General features: G+C 49.6%; 1 protein-coding gene across 1 annotated transcript in view; it reads left to right on the top strand.

Annotated features, from left to right (window-relative positions):
- Positions 1-22,760, top strand: part of LOC135220988 (5-oxoprolinase-like) — a 44,103-nt gene that overhangs the window by 6,314 nt on the left and 15,029 nt on the right. The window lies entirely within an intron of this gene.

The following is a 22,760-nucleotide window of genomic DNA, read 5'->3' as shown; positions in this document are numbered from 1 at the left end:
AGTGATGCTAGAAGGGTTGGTGACGATTCGCCGCAGCCGATTTGCCGCCGACAGTTAGCCACCGCCAGTTCTTCACCAGCTTTTGGCCACTTGGGTGGGTCATTTCGCCACCGGATACTATTCGCCACCAGAAATATAAATATAGTGTGTATTGGTTTTTTTCCCTCTACAGCTTTTAATTTTTCCTTGTAGATTTTATCTTTACTACTACAAGTGCAAATTAACATAAAAAATGTTAAAAAAACAAACATTTTATTAGTTTAGGAAACAATTTTAAAAATCATTCAGGATATTCCAACATTGTAATAAATCGTATTGGTTTACACCAAAAAATTATTCTAAAATTTTGTACATGGAACTTCCCTGCCAGATATATACTTAGCTATAGTCTCCGACGTTCCGACAGAATTTCAAATCTCGCGGCACACGCGACAGGTAGGTCAGGTGGTCTACCTTACCCGCCGCTGGGTGGCGGGCGTATGAACCAATCTATCTCTCCAGCCAGGATTTTTTTTCTGTCGCTGAAGCGATAACAACAATGTTGTCGGTTCATTCCGATATATTCTTCATTTCTCGCTTGCCTGGAGATTGATTTGGACATTTTGGTGACGTATTCGCTCTATGTTGGCTTGGCATACGCTGATTGTGGACCGTTATTGACTTTGCGCTGGATTTTCCTGTAGAATGTCTGATTTTGATTCTGTTTCCAAAACTCCGGTTTTGTTTAGAGTATGTTTGACCGATGGATGTAAGGTGAGGTTACCGAAAGCTGCGGTTGACCCTCACACTTTCTGTGTTAAATGTAGGGGGAATGAATGTTCGTTTAGTAACCCGTGTCAAGAGTGTGAGGTTTTGAACGAAGATGAATATAAGGCTCTTTCTTCTTATATTAGGAAACTTGAAAGGGATAGGGTACGTAAAGCTTCTTCAAGGAGTTCGAGCAGGTCGAGAATGAGTGAGAATGAAACTAACATTAATGTAGTTTTAGAACCTTCCTCCCAGGTCTCAGCTCCCTGCTCCCCGCACCGAAGCCGTAGATTCGTCTTCGGAGGCGGCGGCCTCAAAAGCTTCCTTGTGTTCTAAGGAAGACAAGAATCTTCGTACTGATCAAGGTAAGAGTGTCAGTGATGATAAGTGCAGTGTACCCAGTGATGTGGAGGGTGCGTCTGACCGGCTCCTTAGTGCCTCCAGGCCTAGACCTCTTCCAGACTCCCAGTTCCAGTGGAGGAGGAAAGTCGAAAGCCGCAGGAGGGCTAGGGAGAGCCCCCACCGGTCAGGCGTCCCCTCGGCAGATCCTGAAGTTCGCTCCCGGACGGCTGCCTTGGATCGTAAGAAGAAGAATATTCTTCGCCAGTGTTTTTCGTCATCCTCTTCTCCTTCGCCGAAGCGTGGTTGGAGCTCTAAGGAGAGGCGTCACGCCCGTTGAAGAGGGCTGCGGAGGCTCCCTTCAGTACGTTAGCGTCCAGCCCAGAAGACTTTTCTGATGTAGCTTCCTTGCAAGCAAAGAAGCCTAGGAGATCCGGTGATCGCCCTCCTTCTCCCGCGCCTCGCGCTGAGCTTGCTTCGGAAGAAGATCCTGGGGACTCTCCTTCTCGAGTGCTAGCGGGCCTACAAGCTCAGATCACAGCCTTGGCGGACTCCTTGGCATCGAGATCGCGTAGAAGGAAGGATTTGTCTCTCCCGATCAAGAGATCGAGGCGCGTTTTCGTCGGAAGAGCGCTCTCCTTGTAATCGGCGTTCTCCTTCTTTTGAGGATTCTTCTACACATCGTAACATTTCACGAGAGGAACACCACTCCCGCTCGGAGGTGTCGAGACGCCATTCGACGGATAGGCGCTCCTTGGACTATGAAGATATTTCCCCAAATCGGATTCCTGCCTCGGGTAGACGCTCAGCCCCTTCTGTTTCTCCTTCTTCTAGAGTTCGTGCAAGAAGAGAGAGTCGCTCAGGTCATAGAAGACTTAGTTCGTCGTCTCCGTCTCATCTTTCTTCTCCTCGTCTTCTCAGAGAACCTAGGGAATGCCCTTCTGAAAGTAGGCGCACTTCTTCCGACTACTGTAGTCGGGGCGTCGGATAACGTGACTGGTAGGCGCTCATCGCATGGAGTTCGCTCCTCCCCTGTAAGACATCAAGAGTCTAGTAGGAGCCCTGCTCCTGGTAAGCGTCATTCTTTTAGTAGCTGTTCTCCTGGAGAAAGACACCTTGATCCTCGTTTGCTTCGTTCTCCTAGTAGGCGCTCTTCGTTCTCGAGACTCCCTACTCCTGATCGGTCTCCTCTTGCTAGAAGTCAAGAACGCCTCAAGCGCCCTGATTCTGTTAGGCGCTCGGAGCCTTACAGACGTTCTCCCCTTGGTAAGGACCAAGATCTCGCAGAACGCCCTGTTTTCCGTTTAAGCGCTCGGAGCGTAGCAGCCGCTCTCCGCTTCGTAGGCATCAAGAGCCTCTCAAGCGCCCTGCTCCTGAAAGGCGCCCTATTTATAGCAACGTTTCGCCGCTTGGTAGGCGCCAGGATTCCACTAAGCGCCCTGTGACAGTATAGGCCGCAATCGGCGCCTAGTAGCCGCTCTCCTCACGATCGGCGCCAGGATCTTAGCAGGCGCTCTCCCTCTCGTAGTTTCCCTAGGGATAGACGTGGTCTTTCTAGAGAAAGGAGTCCTTCCTCTTTTGCTGTTAAGAGTTTTGTCTGCATTTAGGAAGGAATGCGAGTTTAGACAAGAATTTTCGGATAAGCGTCCTTCTTTTACAACTCGTCGTTCTCCTGTACGCCTCTCTACTTTGGAATCTTCTCCTCATTCAAGACGTTTGTCTCCTTCATCGCACTGTACCCCAGCTAGGAAATCATCTAAGGATTCTCATAAGGATCCTCATCCCCGTTCTCCTCCTCAAGAAGACCAGGAAGCCTCTGAGGAAGAAACTAATACATCGGCAACAGTTTCTTCGTACAAGAAGCTCACAGAGCTTCTCCTTCAGGAGTTCGGAGAGTCTTTGAGCCCTACTGCTCCTCCTTCTCCACACTCGTTGTTCTCCACAGCGAAAGCAACGAAAGGATCTTCGTGTGTGAGAATGAAACCGACTCTTTCTATGAAGAAAGCGCTCAAGAGTTTCGGTTCATGGATGCGTACTAAAGAAGAAGCGGGGAAACAATGTTTGCCTTCCCTCCGTCGAAGCTTTCAGGAAGGACAGGATTTTGGTATGAGACAGGAGAACCCTTGGGACTGGGCCTTCCGTCTTCAGCTGACGCAGATTTTTCGGCACTAGTAGACGCCACTAGAAGATCAGCTTTGAATTCGGCCAAAACTACGTGGGCAATGAATGAAATAGATCACATTCTAAAAGGCATTTTGTTCATGAAACTTACCTGTCAGATATATATATAGCTGTATTTTCCGAATCCGACAGAAATTTAAACACTTACGACACACGCAGTGGGAGTCAGGTGGTTAGTACCCATTCCCGCCGCTGGGAGGCGGGTATCAGGAATCATTCCCATTTTCTATTCATAATTTTTCTGTCGCCGGTGCTGGAAACACCTGTTTGCAGCACCTCCGTCCAGATTTTGGAAACTTACTAGCTACTTGAGTATCCCTTTTGGTTTTCTTTGGTATCTGAATTGGATCGGTGGCTTGGCACACGTTGACTTTGGTTTGAATTGATTTTGGTATTGAATTTTCTTTGATCAAGATGTCAGGGTCTAGTTTCTACTAGCGTTAGATTTTGTTCGATGGCTGAATGTAGAGGTAGGCTACTGAAAGCTTCAGTAGACCCACATTCTGTTTGTAAAGGGTGCAGGGGGAATGAATGTACGTTTGAAAGTCGTTGTAAGGAGTGTGTAAGACTAACAGAGTCGGAATGGAAGGCGTATGAAACCTATCTGAAGAAACTTGAACGAGATAGGTTTAAGGAGGTCTTCCTCCAGGAGTGTTCAGGTAGGCAAGATTTAAATTATTCTCCTGCTAACCCTCCTTCTGTAGATTATGCTCCTACCCCTGTAGTGTTGCCTCCGGCCCCTGATACAGTGTCGGTAGAAGGTAATACGTTATCGCTAATTCTTGAATCGATTCGTAACTTAGAATCAAAAAGTGTTAGCTCTGGAGAGCAAAAGTGAAGAAAAGTGCAGTGAAAGTGCCCCTTGTGTAGTGGAGTGCGTCAGATCGGCCTCATTTCGCCTCTAGACCTAGACCTCTGCTTGACTCCCAGATTACGGGGAGAGAGCATGTCGAAAGTCGAAGGAGGGTTACGAGGAACCCCCACCGATCTGGCGTGCCTTCGGCAGCTTCTGACGAACATAACCAGACTGCCCAAGGAGGTTGTAAGCGTTTGCGCGTGCACGCTTCTCAAGGAGTGCTTTTCTTCTTCTGAAGCTTCCTCCCCGCGCAAGGGGTGGAGCTCTCATACCGCATCACGTCCGCTGAAAACGGACGGCTCGCGTTCGGGGAGGGAACGCTTCACGTCCAAGTTGTTCTCCGGAACTTTGCTCGTCGCCTGATAGTGCGTTTGCTGCTTTTCCTCCGCAGAAGAAGCGTAAGGATTCGTCGGAGGCGGAGTCTTCCCTAGATGTTTCTTTCGAGCGCCGCAGTCGCTCTAAGGTGCGTGAAGCGGCGGTTCCTGGGAGTAGCAAGAAGGCGTCCCCTCGCCGCTCTCCTGCTCACAGGATCAGCCCCTCCCCAGAAAAGGAGGCTTCACCTACAAGCAAGATTCTTCAGTCTCTTCAGCAGCAACTTCGAGATGTTTTTCCTTCGAGAAAGACTGCTCCACGTCGCCGTAAGGATGACAACCTTCCTGGTGAAGAGGTCGAGGCGTTCTCCCTCTCCCTCTCCTCGCTCGTCTCTCTCTCGTTTTGAGTCTCCCTCTAGAGTTAGTCCTGCTCCCCAGCAACTTTCTAGAGGAGGCGAGAAACTTCGTTTCTCGCTCTCGTGAAGCGGTTTGTTTCGCTGATTCGAAACTTGTGGATAAGAAGCGAGTTTCCTTAGATGCAGAACGCGCTTCTGCGAAAGTCAAACGCGCTTTAGTGGACGCCGAACGTGACTCGGTGCAAGTTTCGCGAGCGCCAGTGGACGCTCAGCGAGGGTTAGTGGACGCTCGGCGCGCACCAGTGGACGCTCGGCGCGCACCAGTGGACGCTCGGCGCGCATCAGTGGACGCTCGGCGAGCATCAGTGGACGCTCGGCGCGCACCTGTGGACACTCAGCGCGCACAAGTGGACGCCAGGTGTACACCTGTGGAGTTTGAGCGCGCTTCTGTCGGCGCCAGTAGATTGGCTTCGGACGCAAAACGCGCGCATACGGACGTCAGTTTTCCACTTCCGCAAGCACAGGCGGAGGCGGGAACTCTTCCTGTTCGCCGTTCTTTCTCTTTTGAGAAAGCTCGGGACTCTTCTTTACTTCCTCCGACTTCTCCGTGTCTGAAGAGGAAGTTAGTGACGCTTTCGTCGAAAGGGACGAAGAACAGCAGTTGGCTCCAGTTTCGACGGACTACAAGGTTTTGACTCGTTTACTTCAGTCAGTCTTGCAGACACCTTCCAACCTGAAGCTCCACGTACTCCTCCCTCTCAGTTTTCGTGTTTCTTCCAAAGCTGCTAAGATCTCGGGCTTTGTGAGGATGAAGAAGTCGCTTTCTACGAAGCAAGCTTTAGAAAGGTCCATGATTGGATGGAAAAGAGGAAAGCTTCAGGCAAAGACTTCTTTCGCTTTACCACCTTCAAGACTTGGTGGCAAAGCTGGTATGTGGTATGAGACGGGAGAAAAACGTCGGAGTTAAGCTTCCAGCCTCAGCTCAAGGAGACTTTGGTAGCATTGTAGACGCCACCAGAAGATCTTTTTTGTCTTCCTCGAAGGTCTCGTGGACACATAGCGAGTTAGACTTTCACCTTAAAGGCCTCTTCAGGACACTAGAGGTCTTTAATTTTCTTGACTGGTGCCTGGGGGTATTGGATGCCAGGTCCAGGAGTTCTGATTCCATCACTCTGGGGGAGCTGTCCAGTGTATTGTCTTGCATGGACAAGGCCGTCAGGGATGGTTCTGAGGAATTGGCTGCTCATTTCAGCACGGACTGCTTAAGAAAAGAGCACTTTTGCAATTTCACTGCAAAGTCGGTCTCACCAGCGCAAAAAAGCGGATCTTCTTTTCGCGCCTTTCTCAGAACATCTCTTCCCCCAGTCTATGGTAAAGGACATAGCAGCCAGTCTCCAGGAGAAAGCAACTCAAGACCTTCTGGCTCAGTCTTCTAGGAAGCCTGCTACTTCTTCGGCTTCTGGGTCCTCTGCTTTGAAGAAGTCGAAGCCCTTTCGACCCGCTTCTTCCTCGAAGCCAGCCCCTCGAGGAAGAGGCTCTTTCAGAGGCAAGACTCCCGCTCCTTCCAAGAGCAAGAAGTGAGAGGGAAGAACCTTCAGACACCGGTAGGAGCCAGACTTCTACATTTCGCGGAAGCTTGGGAAGAGAGAGGTGCCGACGCTTGGTCTCTGGACATCGTCAAGAAGGGGTACAGAATTCCTTTCCTGTCGTTACCCCCACCCCGCTGTCTTCGACACCAAAGGATTTGTCTCCGTCGTATCAGGGAGAAAAACAGACAGTGCTTCACGATCTATTAGATCAAATGATCGAGAAGCAGGCAGTGGAACAAGTCTTCGACCGGAGTTCTCCGGGGTTCTACAACCGTCTGTTCCTAGTGCCGAAGCAGTCAGGGGGGTGGCGCCCCGTTCTGGATGTCAGCAGTCTGAATCGCTCGTTACCAAGCAGAAGTTCAAGATGGAGACACCTCAATCCGTGCTTGCAGCTTTAAGACCGGGGGATTGGATGGTCTCGTTAGACCTTCAGGACGCATACTTTCACGTCCCCATCCATCCCCGTTCAAGGAAATACCTGCGGTTTGTCCTGAAAGGGAAGATTTTCCAATTCAGGGCACTCTGCTTCGGTCTCAGCACGGCGCCGATGGTGTTCACCGTTCTTATGAAGAACGTTGCGAGGTGGCTCCATCTTGCAGATATAAGGATCTCTCTCTACCTAGACGACTGGCTTATTCGAGCCTCATCGCCCTGGAGAAGCAGACAGGTGGTCTGAAGGACCTGCACACGACTCTGTCGTTAGCGAAGTCCCTGGGACTTCTGGTGAATCTCGAGAAGTCGCATCTGACTCCTTCTCAATCCTTAGTCTATCTGGGGATTCAGATGGACTCAGTGGCTTTTCGGGCTTTTTCCGTCCCAGGGGCGACAACTTCAATGCTTGGACAAAGTGTCGGCCTTTCTGGGGAAGGAAACACATGCTCGGTGAGGGAATGGATGAGTCTGCTGGGGACCATTTCCTCACTGGAGAAGTTTGTTTCTCTGGGAAGGTGCACCTCCGACCACTTCAGTTCTTCCTCTCAAGCAATTGGTCACGCAAACAGGATCTAGAAGAGGTCTTGCTTTTGACGGAAGAAGTGAAAAAGCACCTCAAATGGTGGTTGGATCCAAAGAAGCTTGCGGAAGGTCTTTCGCCATCAAGCTTCGGAACCCCGACCTAGTGTTGTTCTCCGACGCGTCCTCCACCGGTTGGGGAGCAACACTGGGAGGGAGAGAAGTGTTCAGGCACCTGGAGAGGGGAACAGGTGTCCTGGCACATCAATCTAAAAGAACTCTCAGCGGTTACCTCGCTCTGAGGTTCTTCGAGGAGGAAGTCTCCAGCAAAGTGGTTCAGATAAACTCGGACAACACCACAGCCTTGGCATACCTCAGAAACAGGGGGGAACTCACTCTCATTCTCTGTTCGTCATCGCGAGGAATATCCTGATGTGGCGAAGGCGCAAAACGTCACGATTTCTTGACAAGGTTTGTGTCAGGCGTGGAAAAACGTGCGAGCGGACCTTCTCAGTCGGCAAGGACAGCTTCTGCCGACGGAATGGACCCTTCATCAGGAAGTATGCCAGGCGCTATGGAAGCTGTGGGGACGTCCTCATGTGGACGTTTTTCCGCAACTTCCCGAACGAAGAGACTTCCGCTGTATTGCTCCCCAGTTCTGGACCCGGAGCAGTGGCAGTAGACGCCCTACTGTGGAATTGGTCGGGGACTAGACGTTTACGCTTTTCCCCCATTCAAAATACTCGGGGAAGTATGAGGAAGTTCGCTGCATCAGAAGGAGCGAGAATGACCCTCATCGCCCCCTTCTGGCCAGCGGCCGACTGGTTCACGGAGGTGATGTCCTTCCTAATAGACTTTCCGAGGACTCTGCCCCTAAGGAAAGATCTACTCAGACAGCCCCACTTCGAGGAGGTACCACAAAAACCTCCCCGCTCTGAGTCTGGACTGCGTTTCAGACTATCAAGAAGTTGGCCAGAGCGAGGGGTTTTCAAGACCTGTGGCAACGGCGATTGCCAACGCAAGGAGGCCCTCCTCAGTCGCAGTTTACCAATCAAAGTGGGCTGTCTTTAGAAGTTGGTGCAGAAGGAAGGGCATTTCCTCCACCTCAACCTCTGTGAGCCAGATAGCAGATTTCCTTCTTCATCTTAGGAAAGAAGCGAAACTAGCCGTTCCCACGATTAAAGGCTACAGAAGCGTGCTTTCTGTGGTCTTCAGACATAGAGGACTGGACTTAGCGAATGATAAAGACATTCAAGATGAATCTCATTAGATCATTTGAGACTGTGAAAGTTCTCCAACCTAAGGTACCATCGTGGAACTTAGACGTGGTACTGAAGTTCCTCATGTCGAGTCAATTTGAACCGCTCCATTTAGCCTCGCTTAGGAATCTTACTAGAAGACTATTTTCCTAACCGCTCTGGCGACGGCGAAGAGGGTTAGCGAAATTCAAGTCATAAGCAAGCATATTGGGTTCAAGGATCATAGTGCAGTTTGTTCCTTAAGTCCTACGTTCTTGCAAAGAAACGAGAACCCTTCCAACCCTTGGCCGAGAACGTTCGAGATCAAGGGGTTGTCGGAGCTAGTGGGACCTGAAGCTGAGAGAGTCCTGTGTCCTGTCAGGGCTCTCAAGTTTTATTTGCAGAGAACTAGAGCATGCAGAGGTTCTTCGGAGAACTTGTGGTGCTCTGTGAAAAAACCAGATCTTCCGATGTCGAAGAATGCACTGGCGTCTTCTTAAGAAGTACGGTTAAGGAAGCCCATGAAAAGTGTGGTGAAAGTGACATGGAGCTTCTGAAAGTGAAAGCCCACGAGTTGAGGGCTATTGCTACTTCGGTGGCTTTTCACAAGAATATGGCAATCAAAGACATTTTGAGCGCCACTTATTGGCGAAGCAATTCGGTGTTCGCTTCACACTACTGCGGGAGGTGAAAGCAACATACGAAAATTGTTACTCGCTAGGACCATACGTCGCTGCAGACACTGTTTTGGGGCAGGAGGTAGCGCTCATCCTATCCTTTAATGGTTTAGGGGAGTTTTTAACTTGTGTTATGGTTGTGGGGTTGGAACCGCCTGCGGCGGATCTCCCTTCCATTAGCTTAGTCTATGTGGGATACTTTTGGTAGGTCTACGCCTGGTTTGGTTTGGTTTTGTACTTCGTTTGCCCTCATTGTTTATGGTCTATGGTCTAGTCCACGTCGTGGTCTCGCCCCTGTTGACAGATCCAAAAAAATCTGGAGTGCACCAGCTATATAGGTCTCTACCTCGCTGGCAACTCTAGTAGCACAAGCAGACTTACGCGGCAGTAACCTCGAAGTCAGCTATGCTAACATTGGTAAGGAATCAAGATATCAATTATCTGCATATATATGTTTCCTAAAATCTTCTATTCTGTCTACTCCCACCACCAAAGGTGGGATTCAGCTATATATATATCTGACAGGTAAGTTTCATGAACAAAATGATATTGTAATGATACAATTAAGTTTGTTCATACTTACCTGGCAGATATATATCAATCAAGTACCCACCCACCTCCCTCAGGAGACAGTGGAAATAAAAAGAAATTATGATAGAAAATGGGAATGATTCCTGATACCCGCCTCCCAGCGGCGGGAATGGGTACTAACCACCTGACTCCCACTGCGTGTGTCGTAAGTGTTTAAATTTCTGTCGGATTCGGAAAAATACAGCTATATATATATCTGCCAGGTAAGTATGAACAAACTTAATTGTATCATTACAATATCATTTTTAGAGTCTTGGAGTTTTCAACTTTCTCGATTGGTCCCTCGGAGTCCCTAGCCAAGAAAAACTCAAGGATCGGACATCGTTTTCTCCTCGGAGGATTTGAATTGTCGTTATCCTGTATGGATAAATCGGTGAGGGATGGGGCCAGCGAAAATAGCTTCACTGTTTGGAGCAGGGGTCTTGAAGAAAAGATCAGTATTTTGCTTGCTCATTTTTAACAAAGTCGGTCTCACATGCTCAGAGATCGTCTTTGCTTTTTGCCCCTCTCTCTACACAGCTGTTTTCCTAAACACCTGGTTCAAGACATTTCGAAGGCTCTCTCTGCCAAAGCTACGCAGGACCTTCTAGCGCAGTCTGCAAGGAAGCCGCGCCCTACCTTCCAGACTAAGACAAAGAAAGCTAAGCCGACCTCTCAGGAACCCTTTCGCCGGTTTCGAGGGGCATCTACCTCTAGATCCTCTTCGTTCAGAGGTCGGAAACCAAATAGAAGAGGGAGGACTTTTACGAAGTCAATCAAACCTCCCAAGTAAGACTCAAGTCCTTCAGACAACTGTAGGCGCCAGGCTTTTACAGTTTGTAGAAGTCTGGGCCCAGAGACGCAGATGCCTGGACCCTGTCAATTTTGAGGAAGGGCTATCTAATCCCGTTCTCTTCGAGGCCTCCCTTGACGAATACCCCGAGGGAGTTGACGGCCAGATACAGGACCCCATCATGAATCAAGCCCTCCGACTAGCGGTAGATCAGATGCTGGAAAAGGAGGCGATCGAAACTAGTGGCAGATCATCTTTTTCGGCAGGCTTTTACAACCGCCTGTTCCTAGTTCCGAAATCCTCAGGGGGATGGAGACCGGTGTTGGATTGTAAGCGCCCTGAACTTCTTCGTCGAAAAGAAGAAGTTCACGATGGAGATCACTGCCTCGGTGTTAGCAGCACTCCGTCCAGGGGACTGGATGGTGTCCTTGGGACTTACAGGACGCTTACTTCCACGTACCAATCCATCCTTCCTCGAGGAAGTTTCTAAGATTCATGATGGGGGAAGAATCTTCCAATTCAGGGCCCTGTGTTTTGGCCTCTCCACGGCCCCCCAAGTCTTTACGGCCATCATGAGGAATGTGGCACAATGGCTTCACTAGAAGGGGTGAGGATTTCGCTCTATCTCGACGATTGGCTTATAAGGGCCAATTCCAGAGATCGTTGTCTGAAGGACTTGAAGAAAACCCTGGATTTGACTTATTCCTTAGGACTTCTGGTCAATCTGCAGAAGTCAAGTCTGATTCCCGCTCAAGAGTGCGTTTATCTGGGGATCCAGATGAACTCTCTGAGTTTTCGGGCTTTCCGTCACAGGAGAGGGATAGCCCCCGGGGACTCGAAAAAGTAACAACCTTCTTAGGGAAAGAAGTATGCACAGTGAGGGAGTGGATGAGTCTGGCTGGGGACGCTCTCCTCACTGGAGCAATTTGTTTCCCTAGGAAGGTTGCACCTGAGACCGCTCCAACTTCTTTCTTCATCGGAATTGGAGTCGTCCTTCTCAGGATTTGAAGTTCTCCCTGTCAATTACTCTTCAAATCAAGAAGGAGTTAGCATGGTGGGCGGATCCCGACAAGTTCTTCGCAGGGACTGCCGCTTCAATCCCAGAACCCCAGCCTGGTGGTGTTCTCCGATGCGTCGGAAACAGGTTGGGGGGCGACTCTGGGAAACCAAGGAGGTGTCAGGAACCTGGATGGGGGAACCAGTCTTCCTGGCACATCAACAGGAAATGAACTAATAGCCGTGTGGCTTGCTCTGAAGGAGTTCGAGTCAGATGTGACAGGAGCAGTTGTGCAAATAAACTCGGACAACACCACGGCTCTGGCATACATCAGGAAACAGGGGGGACGCATTCCTTCTCTCTGTACGAAACAGCAAGAGATCTTCTTCTGTGGACAGAAGAAAGGGATAAAACTTCTCACCAGATTCGTACAGGGAGAAAGGAATGTAAGGGCAGATCTCCTCAGCAGGAAAGATCAGGTCCTTCCCACAGAGTGGACTCTGCACCAAGATGTTTGCCAGAGCCTTTGGAAGTTGTGGGGCAGGCCTCTCTTAGACCATGTTTGCAACTTCAAAGAACAAAAGACTGGATCTGTATTGCTCGCCCATCTCGGATCCAGGAGCAATAGGGATAGACGCTCTCCTACTCGATTGGAAAGGACTCGATGTATACGCGTTTTCCCCCCTTCAAGATTCTGGGGTTGACTTTAAAAAAGTTCGCAGAGTCAGATTCCGCGAGGATGACTTTGATAGCTCCCTTTTGGCCAGCACAAGATTGGTTCACAGAGGTGCTGGAATGGCTAGTGGATTTTCCAAGATCGCTTCCTCTAAGGAGCGATCTACTCAGACAGCCCCACTTCGACAGGTACAGGTACCACAAAAACCTCCCCGCTCTCAGTCTGACTGGCTTCAGACTGTCCAGAAACTGGTCAGAGCGAAAGGCTTTTCGTCAGCAGCTGCTAAGGCAATCGCTAGAGCGAGGAGGTCTTCCACCTTACGAGTGTACCAATCGAAGTGGGATGTCTTCAGAAGATGGTGCAAGAGGAATAACGTTTCCTCTTCCAGTACCTCTGTGAATCAAATTGCAGACTTCTTTTTATTCTTAAGACAGAATGTGGCTTAGTCGTTTCGATGATTAAAGGCTATCGTAGTATGTTGGCGAATGCTTCAGGCACAGGGGCCTCAACTTATCGGAAGATAAGGACCTACAGGACCTTATTAGGTCTTTTAATACAACGAAAATGCAGTATCCTAAGACACCTAGCTGAATTTGGATGTAGTCCTTCAATTCCTTGGGTCCTCTAGGTTTTTGAACCCCTAATTCAGCCTCATTCAGAGACCTTACCAGGAAGACTCTGTTTTTGATGGCTCTAGCTTCCGCCAGAAGAGTGAGTGAGCTTCAGGCGATTGATGGTAATGTGGGTTTTTAAGGAGGACTCTCTCATTTGCTCTTTCCTTCCTGGTTTTCTTGCAAAGAATGAGAACCCTCAAGTCCATGGCCCAAGAACTTCGAGATTCGTGGGTTATCTTCTTTGGTAGGAGAAGAACCCGAGAGAACTCTTTGCCCAGTGAAATGGTGAAAATACTACCTTAGAAGAAAAAGAGCAACGAAGCCAACCGAGAGGTCCTGTGGTGTTCAGTAAAAGAGCCTACTCGTCCATTGTCGAAGAACGCATTGTCCTTCTTCTTGAGAAGCCTCATCAAAGAAGCACACGGATCCTGCAGAGAAGAACATCTTAGGCTTCTTAAAGTGAAAGCACACGAAGTAAGAGCCATAGCAACTTCTCTTGCTTTCAACAAGAATATGTCCGTGCAAAATCTGATGGAGAACAACATTCTGGAGATGTCAGGTTCAGTGTTCGCGAACCACTACTTACGTGATGTGGAAAATCACTTACGAAAAATGCTTCGCCTTGGCCCGTACGTATCTGCGGATTCAGTGCTGGGGCAGGGAGCTGGAACTCATCCTGTTAGTAGTATAAATTTTTCCCCCTTGTATTTGTTGTTTGGTTGTTGCCTAAAGAGGATGCATGAAGGCATCTCTTTAGGTCGTAATACTAATCTTTAGTAGTTTGGTTAGGTGGTCTGATGAGTGTGGCTCCTTGCAGTAGTAGTGGTTAGGACCTGTTAAAGATAGGGACGAACTCCCTTTAACAGGATCCGACTTGGATTCTACCACACAAAGGGATCACATATCCCAGTGGTAGATCCGAGAGTCTTTCAGCATCAGGTCACGTCCTAGCTGTAGCTCTCCAGGCAACGCAGACTCAGAGACAATATCAATGAAGTCTTCTGCCTGAACAGGTAAGAACAAGGTTATTTATATCCTACAACATCAGTTGTTTCTTATCTCTCCTTATTACTTTAGCTGTCTCTTACCCTCCACCAAGGGTGCCAATCAGCTAAGTATATATCTGGCAGGGAAGTTCATGTACAAAAAATGATATTGTTTAAACTACAATAAAGTTTTGTACATACTTACCTGGCAGATATATACGTCTAATGGCCCACCCAGCCTCCCCTCAGGAGACAGGTGAAAGAAAAAATCTGGCTGGAGAGATAGATTGGTTCATACGCCCGCCACCAGCGGCGGGTAAGGTAGACCACTGACCTACCTGTCGCGTGTGCCGCGAGATTTGAAATTCTGTCGGAACGTCGGAGACTATAGCTAAGTATATATCTGCCAGGTAAGTATGTACAAAACTTTATTGTAGTTTAACAATATCATATTATCATAAATAAACAAAAAGAAAGAAATAAAAACTTTAGTTCATTTGATAGTATGGGCTATACCTCTGAGTAATTTGATGCTTGGATCACTCTTGGATGATTTGTCAAAAACGTATTATAAGAGTAGAGGGAGGCTGGGAAAAAAAATATTAGGTAAAGAAATAATTTGAATTTTTTGTTTTAAAAAACACTTGAAGAAAACTACCTTCTCTGAAAAAGTGTATCCATTACATTTAACAACCAAACAACATAAATGAAAACAAGCAACCTATTTGCGGCGGCGAATAGTCCTCCATGAGGAATAGGCGGCGGCAAAATGTCCTCGAGGCGAACTGGCGGTGGCTAATTGTTGGCGGCGAATCGGATGCGTCGAATGGTCCCATCCCCTGCTAGAATAACTAATTACCCATAATAATTATTTATGATTTTCTAACCACAACGTCTACAATGGACTTTGTATTTCCATATTATTAAGTGTCCATACAGTTCATTACCCTTGTCTGTACAATAAGACATTAGTGCAATATTAGAAAAAGTGGTAGCAGATTATTTTCTGTGCAGGAGTAGGAGTGGCTCTGTCTATGCCTTGCAGGGTCTGTGCTTATGGTTTAAAAGTCAATAACTGTGCCCTATGCTCATGGGCTGGGATGCTGTGATATGACAATTTGTCCAAAATTGCATTTTTCCTAACTATACAAACCTGAGGTCCTTTTACAATAGGAAGGTACTAGCGGCAGCTGGATAGGTCGTAAGCTTTCGAACAAGGGGTTCGGTAGTTAACTGCTTGTCCGACAGGCGCGCGCGCGCGACTGGGAGGTAAACAAATCACTTTTGCTTTGGCCCAAGCAAAAACTGCAGAGTGAGGGGTGGCATGAGGTGGGGCTATGTGTAAAAGGACCTCAGGTTTGTATAGTTAGGAAAAATGCAATTTTGGACAAATTGTCATTTGTTCCGACACGGCATACAAACCTTCGGTCCTTTTACAATAGGAAGACTCACTTCTTGGTGGGAGGAATCGAGTCTTTTGTGAACAGACTGGTGTTCGCCCAACCTTGGAATGCCTCCCTGGTCGTAAGAGCGAGGGAGGGATCCAAGCCTCTGTCCGATTGATCGGGGTGTGCACCGCAGGATCAATGGTCAGACCTCTGGACCAAGTACTAAGGAGAGGGAGGCAATCGTATCCTCTTCGTACCAGCAAACAAGAACAAGTTCCTATTTGCAAGAGGCAACATAACGTTATGGTTTGTCTCTTGTTGGCATCCACTTCCCCCCCCACCCCCCTTGTAGGAGGAAGTTGGTGGATATTCGCTCCCATCCCTAGTGAAAGGGATAGGATGGGGCTCTGTCGAGTAGCTCACCGGCATCTCGTCCTTATCCAGCAAGGTGATGACCGTATCCCCCTACCCACAGGTAGAGGGGTAGAAAAAGATAGGAAGAGAAGCCAGTCACTCTCTCATTCACTTATCTATTCTTACAGTCACACCAGGACTCGATGCTGTTCAGCATGCTAGGGTCTGGGTTAGGCTAGACAACGTGTTGAGCAGCCACCACGGGTCCTAAGGAAAAACGATCCAAGGACCTGTGGGCAATATCCAAAAGGTAGAAGGAGGTGCCAGTGGTCTGGTTGTACCAGACCCCTGCCTTCAGTACCTGCGCCACGGAGAAAGTTCTTGTGTAACTCGAGGAGTGTACTTCTAGGTCATCTTGGTGCTGACGAAGAGTCTTCACACTCAGCCTGGGATGTCGAGTTTCTTCAGAAAGCGCGGTCGCGCTTTCACAGGACAAAGCAGCATCTCCTTCGCATCGAAGGCGGTGGTGAAGTCCATTAGGGAGGGGATTGTGAAGGACTCTAACCGATCGTCAGGAACCGAAGGGTTCAGAGTCTTCGCTACGAATTCGGTACGAAATCGAGCGTCACGAATCCCCATCCCCTGGATGCTTGACTTCGCAGGAAAAGTCATGCAATTACCTCAGAGGAAAAGAAGGGAATGGTCGTATGACCTATCCCTCTTCTCGACTTCGGTGATGTCCTGTACCCATACTGGTCTATCCGTCTGCCGCGACGTTGTTGTTCTCGGTAGTGGATAGGACACCGACACTCAATGGTGGGTGTCGTATGGTATGGGTACTGTGACAAGCCGTTAGGACGAAGAAAAGATTGTTATGGAACAACCGAACTAAGTCCACAGCGAAGTTCGTAACAGACTTGGGCGCTCTGACAGCTGCCTACTGACTGCGTTCGGTAGGAGGCAAGTTGTCCAAGCATCCGAGCAAGTCACGTGGACCTTCGCCTTAAAAGGGTTATGCCAAGAGACTAAACAAATAATTTGTTCGTCACCGATGCCAGAAGGCAAGGTGATGACTCTCTTAAGGCATGTGCCCAACAGGCGAAAGTCAATTGCCTTCTAGAGACCGAGGTCCTTGATGGCAAGATATCTCATAGTATAGTTGATTCTCGGGTAAGGAGAAACAACACTATGTGACGTTGAAGACGAAGGTGTACAGAAAATGCAACCTACGTCTTCACAGCTGAACCGAGAGAAGGATTCTCAAGATTCTGAACCTGTGCTACAAAGACTGAGAACGCTAACCGCTATTGATTGCTGTCCGGTGAAGGATCGTAGTTGCAATAAAAAAGCGAGCGCTTCCAGTAATGAAGACAGGGAACTACTGCCTGAAGAACTGCTTCATGGGCTGAACATTTGGTTAAGTAGAGCTGTCAGGTCGGAGAGTAGGCGATGTCTTCTGACATATCTGTTAATTCGGGGCGAGCAATGAAATTGCACACCTACGAATACGAGATATTTTGAAGACAAACTCAGATGTCTGCAAAAATCATTCGCATTATCGCAGTGCGATGCAGCGGTTGACCTAGTACAGACTTCTGTTACCGTGCGGTAAACAGAAAGATGAAAGAGTCCAAGAGATATCTCTGTTGAAAATTCTCGCAATGTCGAAGGCGATGAAATCGAGCGTCACAGCAGTAGATGGTCCTTCATTATTGCGAGAATCCCCGTTAATCAGAGACCTAAGTCCATGATTGTTGGGCAGAGATACGGTTCGGTAGTCAATCCAACCAGGGGAGAGAGAGACATAACCGACCGTGCATCTCCGAGACCTAGCTGATACTGAGCCGCTATCAGGCAGCTCAATACGCAGTAGCTCTCGGTGACTCGTCATCCTGAGTTGCCAGGTAATCCATTATTCCACGAAGGAATGCGTTCGGCTAGAACCATCGAGCATAAAGAATACGCTCGAGCAATTATATTTAACCGAAACGGATTTCGGTAAATACAAAAGCTGATTTGGTGTTGTCATGACAATACCAAGTATCTAAAATCGAAACTGATAACTGCTGGGAGGTTGCAGGCAACCCCGAGTTGCAGTTCAATTAAGATACAATTCGTCTCGGTCACAAACCGTAGAGTTAACTACGGTATGCGCCTACCCCACGGACAATTCAACTGTTAAAGAATCATGTCGCGAGGGTAATATACGTAGTATATTTGTAGTTCTGTACCACGACCTCCATCCTAAAATCTTTTCCCTCGAGGAATGAGAATAAGGATTGGAGATCGACCGCCTTCGTTCTCTAGTCAAGAGAGTGAAGGAGAAGTCTTTCCCAAAGGAAAGCTTCAATGGTGAACAGAATACCGAAGACGATAGTTCAAGCCAAACTGGAAGTTCCCGTCCGTTCTTCTCTATTCCAGGTTAAGCGCCTACTGTGAGATACTCTTCTTTCAGCAGCAGTCTTCTTCCAAATGCTAGAAATTACAGGAATTCGAGCATAAGCGAGGTTCCCGATTATCGTGTAACAATTATCGGGGATTCTCGCTCACTTTGGACCGTGGTCTCGCCTAAGTGTTTGGAGATCGTAAAAACTCGAACACTCTTGAGTGCGCTAGAAATTCCGTAGAATTCTAAGCACTCTGCGAAACCCCCCACCGAATTCGTCAAACGATATCGGCTGGTGGTCCTCTCGATTCCCGTAGAAATCGAGAAAGGGGCAGGATCCCTCCTCAATGACCGGGGCTTACGTCAGGTAGGACCCGAAGGTCCCCCCCACCCCGGTAGCGCAGCCCCTAACGTGGGATCTAACAGAGAAATCTCTGTAGGATCCCTCCCCTTTCCCTCGTAGCCGTAAGGAGAGAGGGAATGGGGGAGGAATTGGATACTGGCTCGCCTTCCCAGCGGAACTAGCAGTTGGAGAAGAAAAGGAGCAGCCATCGCCTTACGGCGATGGCCTCTCAGAGCCTGGGAAAACGTATCGTCAGGAGAAAACGTTTTACCGAGGAGGGTACGAACTCATACTGTAGGTAAGTGTCTGCCGCCACTGTGAACGTCGTCTGGGTGGGGCTGATCGACACCTGACAGGAGAGAGCCGATACCGCTCCGACTCATTCCAGTCCTCGTCGAGGTCGAAACCTCAGGAGGACCGAAGGGGTATTTAAATACGGTGTCCGAAGACACGTAGAAACGCCTCTGTCGCAGTAGAGGAGGTGAAGTAGCTTGTTCGACCGGCCAGAACTGAGAGAGCCTTCTTGTCCGGAGACGAGAGAGACTACCTGGTTCAACACAGTCGGCAAGCTCCGATCGCGGCAGACCCACCGTCGATTTGGGTTCCCTCTCGGGCCCCAAACGACTCGAGCCGAGACGTGGCTCTGCTGGTGGGAGCGGCGATCCTTCCCCGAGGTCATTGTGCTGACGAATATCAGCGCCGTAACCTCGGCAAAGTTCCTCTGGATCTCGGAAGTCACAGCATCTTGCAGAGTGGGACCGTTAAGCCCTTCGAACAAGAGCATATTCCGAGAGCCTTCCTCCTAAGAAGGGGGAACAGCGACAGCCCTCTCGGTCTTCCCCATCCACTTGCGCATACGTCCTGGCCGGTCCAAGAACCGTGCCTGGCACGTAGGGCGTCGTGGTGGGATCATGAGGGGCGCACCCCTCACGATCACTCCTCAATACCTCGCTCCTCCCGGTGTAACCCGAGGAGGTTGAAGGTACGGGAGAGGCAGACCTGACGCTCCCTCGTTGCTCGCTGGCAGAACCAGCAGGCTTGGAGGGCTGCAGGCGATCGTCAACCCGCGGTGGCGATCGAGCTGCAGGCCTGGTCGAACCGTCTCGCTGTGGAGAACGGCTGGACTGAGCACAGCGGCCCCGATCTCGAGTGTCAGAAGAGCTGGTGCTGGTTGCCGTACCCGGTCGCTTTCTGTGAGAGCGACGGTCAGGCGACCTGCAGGCTCCACTGTCACAGTGAGACCGGTGCTTGTCCTCACGGCACGTCACGTCGCTGGTTCCAGCCGTGGCTGGCACCGGCGAACGGGAGGACCTCTTCCCAGCCTCAGCCCGTGGTCGGTCGTGGACCGTCACGTCCCCGGGTAGCCAGCTGTTCGCCGCGAGAGTGAGAGCTGGTCTGGTGAGAGTCGCATGAGCGGCTGTCACCAGTCTTCCGCCCCGTGCCGTGAACCTGACGCTGAGCGGACTCAGAGGTCTGGTTCCTGGCTGCACGGTTGCTGGTAGACGACCGTACACTCGGTACCTCCCGCGAACGAGAGGCCGAGACGGACCCTGATGCAGTGGCAGAACCACTGACACCAGGCGAGGAAGTACGGTGTTAGCCGGTACCCCTCTGGTCCCCGTAGTCTTCTTCCTTGCGGAAGAAGAGACGGGCCCCACTCCCGAAGGAGCAGGAGGACCAGCGGAAGGAACCCTCCCGTCCCACCGAGGTGAGACGGGTCCCGAGAAGCTCCCGAGGGAGACTTCTTAGGAAGGGAGGAGGCAACCTTCTTCTTCCTCGGCTGTGAAGCCTTAGAAGTCGAAGGGGAAGAGGCGGCAGCCGACGACGATGAAGAAGATGAAGACGACGACGACGACACCTTCCTCCTCTTCTTCGTCAGCTTCCTCAGGACAGACGTAAGATCTGCTATCCAGGGCGGAGCCGGGGCTGCTGTAGCCGAAGCCACAGGGCCCGGACGCACCTGTACAGACAGACCAAAGTCTGGGGTAGTACCACCACGAACAGGGACGACATCAGCAGGTATGGCATCTCAGGAACAGCAGCACAGCCAGCACAGCATCGGTAGGGACAGCCAGAGCAGCAACACGGCTGGGACAGCCAGCCGCAGGCAACGGACAGGGACAGCCAGCGCAGCAACTGCTGGACAGTTCAGCCCAGAATCGGCAGGTACGGCAGGCAGCACCGGAAACACAGGAAGTGGAGCAGCAGCCAGCAACATCCTGGTACTGGCGGCAGGTCCAGGGGCGAGCTCTAGGGCAGCGGAAGTGTGGTCGCTGCAGCGCGGCAACCACGAGCGGCGGCGGCACGCCCCCCTCTCGGTACGGCGAACGGCACTTCACAGCGGCTGTAGGCAAGACTGTTACCACGTGAGGCGAGTACACCAGGTGAGGAGGGACGTCGTCACCTGGTTGCGTGGTCACCACTCCATGGGTGACCGCAGTAGGCCCAGACATAGAACCGCAGCCCCTGGACACTAGCACGCCCTGCAAATGGAAGGACGCCCATACCTCACCAAGGTCCACCCTCGTGGCAGTAGCACCTGCGGAAATAACAGTAGTAGCGATTAGTGGGGGGGAAGTCCCCTCGCGCGGGGGGGCGAGCCCTCTCCGAACGAGTGGAAGACCCCTAATACAATTGTACATCGGGCACCGATAACCTCCCCCCCCCCAAGGGGAAGGGCCATCTGTGGGAGCTGAGCGGGGGGGGGGGGGTCTCGTTCCCCACCCCCGCACAGTACCCATGTATCCAACAACAATATAAGAGCCCGAGAGCAATCGTGCCATCGGCCCGAATGCAAGGCATAAGGATCAATTCCCTGACTGAGCGGAACTTGAACCAAATAAATATTGATGCAATCAAAAATAAGGAATAATATGAAAATGCATCTTGCATACGATTCACACACAATGAATAAGGGCTCGGATCGAGCGCATTTGCGCCCTAGGTACCGAGCGCAAGGGTGAAAGGATCAATTCCTTACCTTTATGGATCAAGGTTTCTGGAAACCTTGATCCATAATGAATTGATGCAATCAAAAAATATATGAAAATGAAAAGACTACTGCGCTTGCGATTTCACTTCATACAAATAAAAAGGGGAAGGATCAATTCCCGGGAATCGCGGAAATATTGATCCCAGTAAACAATGCAAACTCAATAAAAAATGAAAATGAAAAAGAACTGCACTTGCGATTTCACTTCATTCAAAATAAAAAGGGGGAAGGATCAATTTCCGGGTAAGCTCGGAAACTGATCCAAAATGAGTATTGCTACAATCAAAATAATATATGAAAATGAAAAAGAATACTGTACTTGCGATTCCACTTCCATACTAAATAAGTTTCCGTGCCGAGCGCATTCGTTCGGCAACGGGCATACAGGTCAAAAAATATAAATGAAAAGAGCACTTACTTACGATTTTCATCTACACATTTCCAACCCAATTATACGCTCGGAGCGAGTGCTCCCGCCCTCGGCACGAGCATACACAATACGAGGATCATTTTTGGGAAAATGAATTCCCGCACTTACGCCCTTCAGTCCCGGCACTCGGGTAATCGGAGGGCGTGGTGACACCAAGATCCTTTAATTCACAATTGAATTCAATGAAATGATTGTACTTACAATTCAGTTTCACTAGATAATTAGAAAAAGAAAAACACAATCATGCGAAAGCAAACGACGATGAAGCGGGCAGAGAGCGATGATACACGTCCACACGCCAGCAGGCCGAAAGCAAAAGTGGTTTGTTTACCTCCCAGTCGCGCGCGCGCGCCTGTCGGACAAGCAGTTAACTACCGAACCCCTTGTTCGAAAGCTTACGACCTATCCAGCTGCCGCTAGTACCTTCCTATTGTAAAAGGACCGAAGGTTTGTATGCCGTGTCGGAACAATTGTCATGCTGGCTGATTCAATCTTGGTTCCAAATGTTCAAAATCTGTTCCAGTGTTATGTTTCAAGGTTATGCAAGGTATTGTTAGATTTGAGAAGTAGTGTCCCCAAGTATGAGAGTAGTTCAGGGGATGTGTCAGCTTCCTCAAAAGGGAGGATCCTTCTCAATCACAAGGATCAGCAGGTGTCTAAGGATCTCTTGTCTTTTTATCGGTGCAAACAAGTTGGATGAATTACCATAAATTTGTATAACAGTTTGCACCTTCACAGTGTCTTGTCACAGAACCAGTGAATGTTCTGAGTACAGGTATTGGTCAGTTTCTGATCAGCTGCCAGCTTAAGGCCAGCAGCTTTTTATCTTATGACCTGCTTGCACATTGAACAGTCACATGTAAGTACCCTTTATAGGTAGATTGTGTGGTATCACATTCAGCCGTGGGCTTTCATGCTACCTGCACATAATGTTACTGATGCCCGGTATTTCAGAGACCCAGTGCTCCAGTGCCCGGTACCAAGTA

The sequence above is a fragment of the Macrobrachium nipponense genome, chromosome 2 (genome assembly GCF_015104395.2).
Source record: "Macrobrachium nipponense isolate FS-2020 chromosome 2, ASM1510439v2, whole genome shotgun sequence".
Classification (NCBI taxonomy): Eukaryota; Metazoa; Arthropoda; class Malacostraca; order Decapoda; family Palaemonidae; genus Macrobrachium; species Macrobrachium nipponense.
This window is presented reverse-complemented; position numbering and strand designations above follow the sequence as displayed.